Source organism: Talpa occidentalis, unplaced genomic scaffold (assembly GCF_014898055.3).
Source record: "Talpa occidentalis isolate TD23 unplaced genomic scaffold, MPIMG_talOcc4v2.1 talOcc4.6, whole genome shotgun sequence".
In the NCBI taxonomy this organism is placed as follows: Eukaryota; Metazoa; Chordata; class Mammalia; order Eulipotyphla; family Talpidae; genus Talpa; species Talpa occidentalis.
Window position 1 is genome coordinate 139,012,218 of NW_023604972.1, and position 12,705 is coordinate 139,024,922.

Here is a 12,705-nt window from a genome sequence, read left to right on the forward strand (position 1 = left end):
CTCATGGAGTGAGAAGGGGCACAGTCAGACTCTGCACCCGCCCTTACACCCCTCTCTGTCCCCTACATCCCCCTCTGTCTCCTGCAAGCCCTTATGCACCCTTATGCCCCCTGCACCCTTCTCTGTCCTCTGTACCCCCTTATACCCCCTGCACCCCCTTCTTCCCACTGCACCCCCTTCTGCCCGCTGTGCCCCCTGCACCTCCTGAGCCCCTGGCCCCCTGGGCCTGCTGCACCCCGCGCCCCCGCCACCCAGCTGTCAAACGCACTGCTTAAGCTTCCCTTTGTAATCACTCGATTACGCCCTCCATCAGTCCCCATCACCCCAGCTAATGGTTTAAGGGGAAGGAAATTACTCGTCTCCCCAGCTAGCACTTGACACTTTTATGGGTCGTTTGTAATGAAGCTATTCTTCGGCTTTAATGGAGACCTTGATTCCGACCAGTGTGAATAATTGTCAAAAGGTGATTAATTAAATATTCACCACTCCCCTATAAAATTGATCAACATATTACATTACACTGCTCCAAAAGTTATTTTATTTCTTCATCTGACTTCAAATTCTATGCATTTAAACAAGCTTTAAACTGGAGTCATATAATTTCCTCCGTATTAATTATACATACGCACCGACTGGAGGGAGACGCGTGTTCACACCTTTCCCAGCGCCGCACACAGGCGGCCCCGCGGTCGGGGCGGGAGGCGCGCGGGCCCGGCCCCCGTGCACCCCACGCCGCCTGACCTTGGCCGCCGCCCTTCAGCTCCACAAACACGGCTGTCTCCAAAATCAATCTCCAAAAAGTAACATCACCAAATTCAACCGGCACATAAATTCGGGGTGTCTAAGGTCGCCCAGCGCCCAGTGCCGGGGCTCTTGGGGTGCACGGCCGGACTGGGCATCTCTGCTGAAATGAAAACAAAGCTGGGGCTCCCGCCACGGCATCCGGGGCGCCTGGCTTTGGTTCCTTCTGAGTTTTGACGGTAAGGAAATAAGAACAGGAGCAAACTGTCCCTCCGGCCTCACTCCGGCCTTCTCGCGGCCCCTGTGCCCTGGTGGGCAGCGGCACCGCCCAGGCTGGGGGCGGCCAAACTCCCCATTTCGAAGCTTCAGCTGCATGTGAGAGCTGCCTCCGGCCGGCGACCCAACCACCTCTTATGACCAACAAGGAACAGGGCGATCCACGTCAAAATCTGTGAAAAGAAATAGGGGAATGAAAAACAAAATAACCCCGTTTTCAGCAGTGTTTCTGCGCTTGTAACAGGAGCGCGACGCGCCAGGGGGCGGGGCGGGGCGGGGCGGGGCGGCAGGGCAGGGGCGGGTGGGCCGGGCCTCCTGCAGGCACAGCGGCCCACGTTACAGGACAAGGGCCCTGGGCCAGGCTGGCAGGGGCCGCCCGGAGGCCGGGTCACCTGAGCCTGCCCCGGGACCCTGTGACCCCAATCACGGTGCCGCCAGGACCGGGCCTCAGAGTCTGCTAATCCACGCTGGAACATTCTAGAAGTCCGGGAGGTGGCCGTGGACACACGTCCCTGACCCCCCTGGAGAGTCCATCCCCACCCCCTTCCAGGCGGTGAAACGCGGGGAGTGAACGGAGCAGATAAAGGCGGTGAGCAAAGGGACGCTCTTCAGCTGCCAGCGAGCCGCCGGCCGCGGGCTGGGCTGCGCTGAGCCGCTCTCGGCAGCCGCTGCGGGAATGAATCCCACAAAGGGGCTGAGTTTAATCATCCAATCCCAGACTGTATTGATTTTGGGACTCCTTGCAATGACTATATAAATAAGCCATTTCTTTGCCACTGTATCTACAGCCGGTCATGAACCCAAAACCTTCACAAGCTGGTCCAAAGTGAATTATGCCCTGCAGAAATAAATTAATAAAACTAACACAGCCCGGCTTCTGCACCAACTTATTTTCACGTTTCAAGAGCTTAAAAATATAAAATCAATAATCATTTAGTCATAAGGGTAAATGAAGCGACATAACATCAAAGTATACCCTTTAGCCATTCAAGTCATCCTGGGTAATTTATCTCATCAAAAGGCAGTGGTAATAATCCTTTCCACTCCGAGACACGCTGCCTCAGAGCTGCTGTATTATCCTAGAGTAAACAAGTTGGGAGAAAATATTAAAAATCAATATCTGTTTCCTTCTATCAGCCCAGATGGCGTCCATCATAAATCCGCCCGGAAGGGCCCGCGGGCCGGCGCCCACAGCCAGGGCGGCGTGGCGCGTCCTCACGCGGGCCGAGCGCTGGGGTGACAGCTGGATTTCCTTAAGAGCACAGTATTTTACAATTGCAAAAATTTGCTGAAATTATAATTATGGGGAAAGATCTATCGTAGCCATAGGGCAGAGAAAGGAAGCAATTACCACACTGTGACATAAAAATGCAAACAGCAGCTCCCGGGCGGCCCTGGGGTCGCCCGGGCCCGGCTCACTCATGCCGCCCGCCCACCCGCCCGCAGCCTGGCCGTGTCTGGCCTTGAGACCCAGGCCACCCCCACGGCCCACGGCCCGCGCCCCGCGCCCCACGCCAGCCGGAAGCCGCAAGCCCCGTCTGGTCACCGGTGACGCGCAGGGAGCTGGACACCGGCCACGAGGGAGAGGTGGTTCGGCTGGACGGCCGCCCCACCCGGCAGGACAGCCCCCGGGATCGGCTCCATGCAGAGGGGGCGGCCTTGGCGCTGGGCTCCTTTTCGCTTTAACCTCGGAGGCCGGACGCCCCACCCGGCCTGCCCGGACTGGGTCCTGCCGCTGCTCTCCGCAAGGGCAGCCCCGAGTGTCCCCTGGGCAGGAGGCGGGCAGGGCTTGGTGTTTGGGCGCAGTGCCCCGTGGCAGGGGTGGGGCTCCCGGCAAGTGGGGACCCAGCCTGCCAGGCCTCGGGAAGGGGGTCCCCCCTCTCCCAAGACATCCAAGCAGGAAGCCAGGCGCGGCCACAGCCGGGCCGCGGGCTCTGGGCATCTGCTCCAGGGCAGCCTGGCTGAGGCCAGGGCGAGGCATGGATGGAGTCCCCGAGGCCTCCCAGGACAGGTGCTGGGCGGGCGACCCCCTCGCGGGAGAGCCTGGGGTCGGGGCAGCAGCCCTCGGCCATCCGCGCGGGGCTGACTAGGGTGAGTGTCCCCAGTGGCAGCCAGGGCTCCGCGGCTCCCTGCAGGGCACGCTGGCCACCGCGCTCGCCCCAGCGGCTCTAAAAAAGGCCGCGTCCCCGCGGCGCCAGGAGACGGAGCTGAGTGGTCCGCCTGCCTCGCGCGTGCTGTCCTCGTCCCGAGACGGGGCCCTGAAACCTGCCTCAGCAGCACCAAGTCAAACAAGAAAACAGCAGGGCTGCTCGCCGTGGGCCGGACACAGCCCCCTCGCCGCGACGGGCGCCCAGGCCAGGGGCGGGGAGTCTGTTCCTGCGTCCACGGCCTGGAGGACGGTGACCAGCCAGGGAGGCCGGGCTCGAGCCGCGGGGGACACGGGGCCTTGGCCTCCAGCCGCCCGGTGCGGCCCTGGCAGGAGCCGGCGGGCGCTGGAGCAGGACCGCCGGGCTGATCACGCAGGTGTCTTCCCAGCTGGTGAGACGTCGGTGCAGAGGGAAGAAACTCACGGAGCCCACTCGGCCCAACACCGGAGGCGGGCGCAGGGGACCCCAGAACCACTCGGCCCAGGGGAACCTCCGTGCCAACGGCCGACCACACTCGTGTCCACGAGGCAGTTTCCAGAAAGAGGGCAAAGTGAAGGCTTTTCCCGATAAATGAGAGCCGCGAGGCTGCATTGCCGTGCGGGATAAATCTGCGCCAAGCTGCGAGACGCCCCCAGGTGCCGCCGGCCGGAGGGAGCCGGGGCCGGGGCTGCGCCCAGGAAGGAGTGTCCGGAAAGGGCCAGTGTCGGGGAGCCGCAGGTCGGCAGGTCGCTTGGAGCTTTAAGGGGTGCCTGACCACTGAGGTTGGAACCGCGCCCAGCGAGGTGAGCGCCCGTGTGCGGACAGCGCGGAGCCGAGGGGCGAAAGCAGGTTCCTAAAAGGCTCGGGCTGGGTGGAGACGCCGCGTGGAAAGGCCGGCTCCGCCGAACCACGGCGGAACACGGAGAACTCTAGAGCCCGCTCACTACATTAGCTAAGGAGACGGTCAGCTATAAACCAGGAATGGGGACAAGGTGGAGCAATAAAATTCTCCCAGTGAAATCTGAGGAAAGTAAAGAAAAACAAGGAACACAACAGAGGAGACAAACAGCAGGCCTGGGGGCTGACGTCAAGCGGAGACGGGAACCGCGTGACGCATAAAAGCCCAAATCTCCAGCTAAAAGGCACAGGTTATGAGGCCTGAAAAGTGATGCCCAGCGACGCAGTTTCGAAGGCGTGAGCTTCAGCCGTGAAACAGAGTAAACGGGCGTGTCCACAACCCAGCAGTGTCGCGAGGAAGCTGACTGCTGCGAAGCTGCATGTCGTTGCTTAGTTTAAAACATTTTCAGGGGCCTCCCTGGTGGCACAAGGGGTTGAGCACAGCACTGAGGGGCTGTCCGCAGCCTCTGCAGCCTGCTGAGGCTGTCTGGTGCTGCTGAGGTGTTCGATCCCCGGGCAGGGAGCTACCCACGTGGCACAGCAGACCTCTCCTGTCTCCCTGCTGCCCCCTCAGCAGTGTGTTTCAGCACATCTGCCTGTTCTGCTCCCCGCTCTGTCTCTGGTGAATCCTCTCACCCCCCATACCTCTGGCCTGCACCCCAGCTCTTGGATGCATAAATAAACAAATCTTTAAATAAAAAATTAAAAAATTGGGCCTCCCTGGTGGCGCAGCGGTTGAGCCCTGGGCTGCAAAGCCGCCCGCAGCCTCTGCAGCACTGGTTCGATCCCCGGCCACCAGCGAGGGTCCCACATGGCGCGCAGACCTCTCCTGCCGCCCGCTGCTCCCCTCAGCAGTGTCCTTCGGTCCTTCTGCCTGCTCTGCTCCCCGCTCTGGCTCTGGTGAATCCTCTCACCCTCCGGCGCTTCTGACTGTGCCCAGTGCTTGTATAAATAAATAAATAAATCTTTTTAAAAAAAGTGTAAACACTCAATATAATAAATAAATAAATATTAAAAAAAATTTTTTCAAATTTCCACTTGTTACTCTTTTCTTTCGTGCATTGATATAAATTATTAATACCAGAGTCAAAGAAGATTGCGCCACCTCAGATGTGGAGAGGACACAAGGGAAAACTGCACCAAGCGTCTCAGGATCCAGACCCCGCTGGCACAATGGGGACCCTCCCAGGGAGGTGGCAGACACCCCACATGTGGACGCTGTGTCTCCCTAACACTCGGATTATAAATAGCAACTTTCCCTCAAAGTGAATTCTAGACCCGTAGGACTCAGGGATCAACCGCAAAAACACTTTGATGAATAGCGACAACACACAAAGTCTTCCCGAACACGGAGAAGGAGACAGTTCCCGGTTCCTCTGCCCAAGTCGGAGCTGCCCGACGGCCCGGCAGCGCGGGGAGAGGACGTGGCTCCTGCAGGCGGCGCCATCGGAGCCCGCGGGAGCCACACGAGGCGTGACCAGCTCGAGGCCAGACATTAGAGAGTGACCGCACACAGAAAACCGTTCCAGACGCTTCGCCGTTGTAACAGAATAACAAGAAACGTCACGCGGCTGGCTCCGCAGACAGGAAACAGCAGCGGGCGTGGGCCTCCCCGGGGCGCAGCGGTGGAGCGCTGGGTTGCGGACCCTCCTGCAGCCTCTGCAGCGCCAGTTCGATGCCCGGCTGTTAGGCGAGGGTCCCGCATGGCGCGCAGACCTCTCCTGCCGCCCGCTGCTCCCCTCAGCAGTGTCCTTCGGTCCTTCTGCCTGCTCTGCTCCCCGCTCTGGCTCTGGTGGATTCTCTCACCCTCCCGCGCTTCTGACTGTGCCCAGGGCTTGTGTAAATAAATAAATGAATAAATAAATAAATAAATAAATCTTAAAAAAAAAAAAGAAAGAAAGAAAGAAAAAGCAGCGGGCGACCCACCGGCCTGCATGACCCGAGGCCTCGGGAGCGGGGCCCGGCGTCCTGGGCAGGTGAGGCGCCCTGTGGGGTGCGGGCGTCCCCGGCTCAGGAGCCAGGCGGGGTCCCCTCCACCACCGGGGCCGCGGCGCCAGGCCCACCGGTGCAGGGCCAGCGGAGCGGCTGCGGGAACAGGACGGCAGGCGCCACGGGAGCAGCGCTGCGGGCAGGAGGCCCCGGGGCCTCTGTGGCAGCTTCCGAAGCGACGCGAGCCCTCGGCAAGGTCGCGGAGCGGAAGGTCGGCAGCTCCTAACCCACTTGCCTGGCGCCGAGGGCGGGAGAGTGAATTTGTTAACGTTCACTCACCGCAGCGCGGAGGACACCCCGCGGGAAGGCCGGCGTCCTGGCGCGCGGGGAAGCCACGGGACACTGACGAGGAAGCCCGCGGGAAGGGCCGGGGCAGCCTGCGCCTCGGCGAGGGCGCCGGCAGCGCCACCCGGGGAGTGTCCTTCAGCTGGTCAGCGGGTGGACTGTGATCTGAGCAAAACGCCCGGCGGGACTTCGAGTAGAGACTGACCGGCTGGCGCTGGGGGCGCGGCCGGCGGGGCTGGAGCGCCGAGCGTGTTCGCAGGAGCGGGGCGGGAGGCTGCGTCTGATTCCAGAGTCGGCCGCCGTCAACTCTGAAGCGCCCGCGCTGAACAGATGAGCCCGACGGCGCGGACGCGAGGGCCCAGCCGGTCGGGGGTGGCGCGGGGACAACCGCTGATGCGTTTTTTTGAAAAGACACACACCACGCACCACACACCACGCACCACACACCACACACCACGCACCACGCACCACGCACCACACACCACACACCACACACCACACACAAACGCAACTCGGCACGAAGCAGGGTCGAAGCCCCGGGCTGCGCGGTCTCGAGGACAGACAGACCGTCTCCGCGGCGGGGAGGCCCGGGCGGGGCGCAGGCGGCCCACCCTCGCGCCAGGAGCCCGGCAGACCGCACCCGACGGCTCCTGCTCTGCCAGAGACGGCGAGAGGCGGGCGGCCGCCTCCCCCGCGGCACGCGCCGCCCAGGCCACGGGCCTCGCCCCAAACGCAGGAAGGGCGCCGGCGGCTCAGCGCAGCCCGCGGCTCTCCACACGGGCCCAAGAATTTCGACGCGACATTTACGAGCACAGGACGAGAGAAGGCTCCCGGGCACGGGACAGACGCACCCCGCGCCCCCTGGACACGCAGGGCGACCCGGCAGAAACCCGCCAGGGGGGCCCAGACGTGGAAGCTGCGGCCGCCCTGGTGGCGCCGGGGCTGGGTCTCGGGCGACCACCCACCTGCCAGGCCTGCGTCGGAGCCGGCCGGGGAGCTGCCCACGCGGCGCCGCGGAGCCCTCCTGCGGCGGCCCTGCCTCTGAGGAGTCCTGTCAGCCCGCGCCTCTGGCCTGCGCCCCAGCTCTGTGCACACACACGCCTTTTTTCAAAAACTTCAAGCTATGAACACACCCGACTCTCAATCCAGGAAGACACCAGTTAACACGGCGCCGTGAGCCGCGCACGGGACGTCCGCGCGTCCATCTCCGAGCGCGGGAACAGCAGCTCCAGGGCAGCCCCGGGGGACACCGGCCCCCGACGCCTTCCCGGGAATCTCATGACAATCCAGGAAGCCGAGATCCCGAAACGGAACCGCAGCCGGCGCCTGGGGAGCGGCGGCCTCCATCCCCGCCCAGCCTCCGGCCCAGGGCTCCTCCGGGTGCCCCCGCAGCCCGGCTGGCCCCCCGGGGGGCCCCTGCGCACAGCCTGGGGGCCGATGGAGGCCGCGGGTCCCTCTTGTCCACCTCGCGCACGCCCCCCCAGCCCCAAACCCCTCACGGAGCTGGGGCCAGGCCCCCCCGGCCCACGGCGCTGTCGACGCCGTCACACGTGCTGGGAACCCGCCCTGCGGTCACCTGTGCGCAGCGGCCACCGCCCCGGCCACCACCCCGCCCGGGACGCGGCAGGGAAGAGGAGCTGGGGGCACGAGGAAGCCCCGCCGGGCAGCTGCCTCCGGCCCAGGGGCCCAGCGCAACGGAAGAGAAGGTTCCTGAAGGTTCCTGAAGGTTCCAGTACACGGGACAGGCAGAGACGGGACAGGCAGCCACCGTGTGTGGGGTGTGTGTGGTGTGGTGTGTGTGGTGCATGTGTGTGATATGTGATGTGTGTGGTGTGGTGTGGGGTGGGTGGTGCGTGGGGGGTGTGTGTGGTGTAGGGGGGTGTGGTTTGTGTGCTGTAGTGTGTAGTGTGTGTAGTGCGGTGTGTGTGTGGTGCATGTGTGTGTGGTGTGTGTGTGTGTGGTGTGTGTGTGTGGTGTACTGTGTGTGTCATGTGTGTGTGGTGCATGGTGTGTGTGGTGTAGTGTGTGTGGTGTGTGGTGTGTGTGTGGTGTGGTGTGTGTGTGTGTGGTGTGGTGTGTGTGGTGTGTGTGTGATGTGTGTTGTGTGTGTGGTGTGTGTGGTGTGTGTGTGGTCTGTGTGTGATGTGTGGTGTGTGTGGTGTGGTGTGTGGTGTGTGTGATGTGTGTGGTGTGTGTGTGTGGTGTGGTGGTGTGTGGTGTGTGTGGTGTGTGTGGTGTGTGATGTGTGGTGTGGTGTGTGTGTGGTCTGTGGTGTGATGTGTGGTGTGTGTGTGGTGTGTGTGTGGTGTGTGTGGTGTGTGTGTGGTGTGTGTGGTGTGTTGTGTGTGGTGTGTGGTGTGTGTGATGTGTGTGTGGTGTGTGTTGTGTGGTGTGTGTGGTGTGTTGTGTGGTGTGTGTGGTGTGTGTTGTGTGGTGTGTGTGGTGTGTGTTGTGTGGTGTGTGTGGTGTGTGATGTGTGTGGTGTGTGTGGTGTGGTGTGTGTGGCATGTGTGGTGAGATGTGGGTGTAGTGTGTGTGTGGCGTGTGTGGTGTGTGTGATGTGGGTGTAGTGTGTGTGTGGCATGTGTGGTGTGTGGCGTGTGTGGCGCGTGACGTGTGTAGCGTGTGTGGCGTGTGTGGTGTGTGGCGTGTGTGATGTGTGTGGCGTGTGTGGTGTGTGGCGTGTGTGACGTGTGTGGTGTGTGGCGTGTGTGGTGTGTGTGTGGCGTGTGCAGTGCTGACTCCCCAGGCCCGGGGTGGGGAGGCTGTGTGGCCGGGATGGGCTGTCTGGGGTCTGGTCTCCTCTGGGGGCAGCTCCAGACTGGCAGCTTCTGGGGGACACACTCGGGGACCCCCCCCACCCCGGCCTGTCTCTGCCGCTGCTTCTGGCGGGTCCTGCAGCCGGATCTGGCAGCTGCTCTCCTCCGGGCTTGCTCCTGGACTCCGCCCCGTCCTGGGGCGAGCGGGCCCACACCAGTGCCCCGGGACGCTGGGTCCCCCACCTCCTGGCCAGGCGCCTCCCGCCTGCGACTCTCGGGGTGCGGGTCGTGCTGGCCGTGCCGCACCTGGGCCTCGCTCGGGTCCAGCCAGCGCTTTGAACTGCGGCTCCGCCGGCTCCCGCTTTGTGCAGAACCAACAGGCCCGTCTCCACTCAGGTCCAAGCTCCTGGGGCGCCCGGGGTTGGGGCGCCCCCTGGTGCTGCTCCCCCCTCCCGGGGCGGCTTCCCTGAAAGCCAGGTGTGGGAAGTGGGTGGCGGTCTCGGGGCTCCCGCGAGCAGCCTCTTGGCCTGGACTCTGCAGCGTCCCGGCTCAGGTGCAGGGGCGCTGCCGGGAGGAGGAGGGGCGAAGGGTCAGCGCCCCCTCATTGTTCCCGAACACCCTGCTGCACTTCAGAGATAAGAGGGAGCCGCCCCCCTTGGCCTCGTCCAGCGTCTGGCCCAGGACTGGCTGGGGTCACACAGCCCTGGGGACCCGGCCCAGAGAGCACCAGGTGGAGCTGCCCCCGCCCCGCGTCCTGGGGGCCCCGGGGGAGGGGAAGCCAGAACTTGGGGAGGGCGTCGTGGCCACGCAGGCCCTGTGTCCTGGGAGGACGCGGCCCGGGGTGAGGACCCCCAGCGGGGTGCAGGGGCAGCCAGCCTGAGGTTGCGGGCAGGAGCAGCCAGGTGGGCGCTGGCACAGACCCGAGGGGGGGGGCAGGTGTGCCCAGGACCGGGTGTGCCCAGGAGTGTATGTGCCCAGGAGTGCATGTGCCCAGGAGCGGGTGCCCAGGAGCAGGTGCCCAGGAGCAGGGTGCCCAGGAGTGGGTGCCCAGGAGCAGCTGCCCAGGAGCGAGTGTGCCCAGGAGTGCGTGTGCCCAGGGACAGGTGCAGGAGTGGCATGCCCAGGAGTGGGTATGCCCAGGAGTGGGTGCCCAGGAGCGGGTGCCCAGGAGCGGGTGCCCAGGAGCGGGTGTCCAGGAGCAGGGTGCCCAGGAGCGGGTGCCTAGGAGCGGGTGCCCAGGAGCGGGTGCCCAGGAGCAGGTGCCCAGGAGCGGGTGCCCAGGGCCACTGTGAGCAGGACCCAGGAGAAGGCGGTCCGAGGCCCCCACTTGCGGCTTTCAGCAGATTGTGCCTGAAGCTCGGCCCCTCTGGCTTCGGGGGAGGGAAGAGCAGGTTCCTGCTTGGGGGGGCAGCGCCCGCCTCCTGCTGGGGAGGGGGTCAGGAGCCAGAGCCTCCGGAGGAGCCCCGAGGGGCACGTCCCCGCTGCCCTTCCCCGCTCTTGCCCGCCCCAGCCAGCCCCACTGGCATTTCTGAAGCTGCGGCGGAGAAGGGGCAGAGTCAGGCGCGGTGTGAGGTTCGCAGGGCGGCCGGCGCTGGGAGGGTGCAGGACAGCGGGGCTGCGGGAGCACCCTGAAGCCCGCGGCCCCCGCCTGGGGAGACGAGAGGGGACGCAGCGGAGCGAGTGTGTGGCTGAGGGGGGCGGGATTCCCCAGGGCTCCAGGGGCCACCCCCTCTTTCTGCAGCGGCTGGAGCAGCAGGGGGAGGGGCCTGCCCAGCCTTGTCGGGGTCCTCCGCTGGGCAGGGGCGGCCTCCCGCCTGAGGACTCGCTGCCGGCCGCCTGGCCTCCTCTGCGGCTGCACAGAGTCCACGTCCCCACGGGGCCTTGTCGCCCCGGTAGCTGCTTCCCCCCAGATTCTGCATAGCGGCCCTGGCCAGCTGCGGGTCTGGAAATGCTCTTTTCTGGGGGGTCAGCGACTTCTCTTCGTCCAGCTGACGTGCCGCCCCCAGTGCAGGCCAGTTCCTCATGGCTCTGTCCTGTCCGCGGCCTCCGGGCGTCACAGGGGCAGCCAGGGCGGGAGCTGTGTGGGGCCCGGGGCCCTGCCCAGGGCCGAGCTGCCCACGGACCGCGCTGCCCACTGTTGGGGGCGGGAGCCGGAGGAAGCGCGAGCCACAGGGTGTGAGGCGAAGCTCCCGGCCCGGGTCTCTGCAGGACAGTGGCTGTCCAGGCCGGCGGACCGCGGCCTCGGAGCCCAGCGCTTCGCTCCCCCGCAGCGGCCTCGGGCCTCCGAGGTGCGGGGGCGGCGGAGAGCCCCGGGCCGGCCGCTGGAGGGGTGCTGAGGGCGCCGAGCTCTGCCCAGGAGCGCCCCGCAGACACTCGCCAGGACTCCGGCCGCGCGTGTCGTCGGTTTCCACTCACCGGGCAGCTGGAGGAGCGCGGCCTCCGGGAGGCCAGTGCGCGCGCGCGTCCCGGCGGGGGTGGGGGGGGTCTGCGCCCCGCGCACCCCTGCGCTCCTCCGAGCCGAGGCCCTGGGCCCCACGCGCCAGACGCGGGCCTCTGGGTCTGGGGCCCTCCAGGAGCTTGTGGGGCGCCTCTCCTGCCCCTCTGCGCCCAGGCTCCCCGCGCCGGCTGCCCGGCCAGACCACGGAGGCGCCCGCCCGGGCTCACGGGGCCCGACCCAGGCCCTAGCGGGCCCCGAGCAGAGAGAGGGCCGCGCGGTCGGAGAGGCAGGGGCCAGGCCAAGACGAACGTGCCAGACGCGGAGAAATGGCGAGGGCCGGGCCGGGCCGTCCCGCTGCCGCGCGCGAGAGCAACTTCAGGAAGCTCGTCGGAGGCGGGGCGTCCGGCGGGAGGCCGGATTCTGCTGCCCCTAAAGGCGCCGGCGGGGACCCGCCAGCAAGAGAGACCGCCAGGGCCGGGGCGGTTCTCAGGCCCGCGAGGGAGCGCGGCCCGGAGCTCCAGGCGCCCCAGCCCCGGGGCCCCGGCAGCAGCGGCCCGGCGTCCACGTGCGGACCCCCGCAGGGTGTCGGGCGCCGTGAGCCCAGCCGCCCCAGGCGCGCCCCCGGCGCCGGGTCTCCCAGGGGCGGCCCCGACTCCAGGAGCGCGCGGAGAAGCCCCGCCGCCGGGCGCCGCGGACGCGGAGGGGCGAGAGCGCTGCGCGCCCCGGGGCTCCAGCGCGCGCGACCTGAACGCCAGGGCTGGGCTTTGGAAGAAGAAAAACGAAGCGAATTGCAGAGACGACCTCGCGCCTCTCCCTTTCCCTGGCAGCAGGGTCCCTCCCGCCAGAAGTCCGGGCGAAAGGTGGGGGACAGGCCGGCGAGGCGGGGTTCGCAGGCGCCGCTAAGACGTCTAGGGCTCTTCATGCCGGCGAGTCCTGCGGAGCGCGTGTGCTGAGCCGCCGGCGCCCCCAACACCAGACCGACGCCCCCAAAGCGGCAGTTCGGGCCGCAGCACTGCGCGGCGCCCGAAGGCCAGGCCCGAGCCAGGGCGAGCAGGGGCCACGCGCGCCCGGTCACGCCAGCGCCGCGCCTTGTCCCCCTCCCGCGGCGCGGCCGGCGTGGGGTGGGCGCAGGTGGGCGCGCCAGGGCCCGGGCGCCCGTCGGTGGCGCGGGGACAGCGCTGGGGCCACCGCGGCA